At 34.3% G+C, this 2,468-nt stretch overlaps 1 protein-coding gene across 10 annotated transcripts in view; it reads right to left on the reverse strand.

The window, feature by feature from the left end:
* Positions 1-346: 346 nt before the first annotated feature.
* Positions 347-2,468, reverse strand: part of FOXP2 (forkhead box P2) — a 261,065-nt gene continuing 258,943 nt past the window's right edge. For all 10 annotated transcript variants that reach the window (XM_069228942.1, XM_069228948.1, XM_069228946.1 and 7 more), the window contains one exon: positions 347-2,468. This exon is cut by the window's right edge and continues 1,767 nt beyond it. The gene's annotated coding sequence lies outside the window, so the exon portion shown is untranslated.

The raw sequence follows: 2,468 nt of genomic DNA on the forward strand, positions 1-2,468 counted from the left end.
TTTGGTGGTACACAGGGTAAAATACATTTCTTAGAAGAAATGCACCATTTTAAGCAGAGGACTTTAATATCAAATATAAACTTAGCAGAATGTGCTTTAGGCAACACCTATTACAAATGTCCACATTACAACCAAATATTCACAAGCCACAAACACACATCTTTCACAACCATATTTCAATCTTGCAATACCCGTCTTGAACATTTGTTCTATCACTACTAATATCACAAAATCTATTATACCTTTGTCTTGCTCTTTTAGAACATAAATGAAATAATCTAAAGTGGTTTTATATTTAGATTAGAATGGTATGCTGTTGAGACATAATAAAACCCTGCAGTTTGTTAATGGGTCAAAAGAATTCCACTTTTTATTTATACTCCAGAAATGTAGGCAAAGGAAAGAATGGTATCATATACATTTTTACATCCAAAAGCAGTAAAAACACTGTTCATACATCAATGTTATAATAAAATTTACATCCTTATTCTGCTGCATTAGCTCTGCCAATTTGTTACCTGGCCAAAAAAAAAGTTTCTTCTTAATTGTTAGTCTTTATGTATTGAGGGCAAAGAGTGTTACATTTAATAACACTATGGTACAACTGAAGTGCACAATGCATGTAACAACTACATGTGCACTTGAAATACTCAAATGCGTTATTCAAGACACCGCATAAATCTGGAGAATTTTGCAAATCGTAACATCAGGGTTTCTATACAGTTATTAAAGTCCACAATGGTGTATTGTAAGTGCAGGTAATAACTACAGTCTTTCCCTAGCTGGCTGTGCTTCTGATTCCCTAATCACAATAAAACTGTATGCTTATGAAGTAACAGTTTGTAGGCACAGAATGCTGATAATAGCATTCCCCTGCTGGGTTACCTAAAGACAACTCAGTGGCAATTTTGCCAAATACTTAAGATAATCATGCCAAAAAGAAAATGCTTTTGTCAATTGTATAACTATGCCATGAGTTCAACCACACTGAATGTAAGCCTTAAGCCCATTAAGTTTTAGACATTCCGTCTTTGCAGTCTAAAACAATGTAAAATAAAATCTGATAACTCCCTGGTGTTAGAGGTAGACAGTTTTCTTTCAAATTCTAGATTTGGTCCTTTATTTTATTCAGCAGTGAACTCTATGAATACAGAATGAATAACAGCTGTCACGATTCTCAACCATGACTTCTAACGTCAGAGAATTCAAAATATGAACACAGTACACAGTAATGAAAAGTATCAAAACTTTGTTTACCTCAAAAAAGATAAATAAACATGTATACTCCACCGATACGTAAACAAATGTTTGTGCTACAGGTAAAATTTGCTGTATATAGAAAAAATATGGTTTGCCACCTCAAGCTCATAGTTGAAGCAAATCTGTATGAGCTTTTGCAATTGTCAGACATTATGCTTTATAAGGTAAGCACAGAAGTTCAAGCAATAAATACATACATTAGTTCAAAGCCTTACAACAGCTACGCAAAGCAGATGCAGGACAGCGGGACTGCTATTACTAGCAAGCAATGATACAAGAGTAAAAACTGATGAAATGCATTAAAGCAACATTTTTTCTTAGAAAAAGTCAGATCATTTATGGGTCCACCAACATTTTTACATAATATGCACAATTATCAAAATACAGACCAAGCATTTCAGAAAACCCCAAAGAAACCTAAAATCTATTTTGAAAGCAATTAAAGTTTTGGAGGTTATTCTGGTATAATGTGCAAGCAGCTATTTTTTAAAATTGTATTTTATACAAAACCCATGCAAAACTCTACAGGTATATGCATTCTGTGGCTGAGACTTCCTTTCAAAGGTATTATAACTGAGGTATGCACACTTTAGCATTATCGTCTTAGGTCACATTGTTCCCTTTTAGATACATCTTTCTGATGTACACTGTCATCATAAATCTTGTTTGTCAATGACATTTAAAAATGTCCTTGCAAGAAAAATTATTCCTTTCTAGATGTAACCACTTTCCCATCATGAATGACAGAGTTTCTTTTTTTTACCATGAGAACTACCTTTTTGACATAAGGAACATAGGCTATCTTTTGGTCATAACCCACAGAAATTAAAAGTAGCAGTTACTGTGACATTCTCACGATCCATGCAATCTGCCATATTTGTTCTGATTTTTTTGTGCAGAGGTAGAAGCTTTCAGAAAGCCTTTTGGATAAGTGGGAAAACCCTTTTGAAAGCCATTACATCCTTTTATTTGGCGTGATAGATGACTGTGTATCTTTAAGTCTTTTTCTGCTGACTCCAGCAAATAGCAAATGATGAGCTTAGTTTGCAAGAACCTGCTCCATCACATGGAGCTGGTGTATATGTAAAGCTCTAGCAGCCACCTTCTCTCAAAACTGTTTGTAAAGCAATAACCATAATTAGGTTATGAGGTCCCTTGGTTGGGGGTAAAAGTAATATCAAGAATTGGCACAGCACATGAAAAGCAAC

This window comes from Pleurodeles waltl, chromosome 4_1 (assembly GCF_031143425.1).
Source record: "Pleurodeles waltl isolate 20211129_DDA chromosome 4_1, aPleWal1.hap1.20221129, whole genome shotgun sequence".
In the NCBI taxonomy this organism is placed as follows: domain Eukaryota; kingdom Metazoa; phylum Chordata; class Amphibia; order Caudata; family Salamandridae; genus Pleurodeles; species Pleurodeles waltl.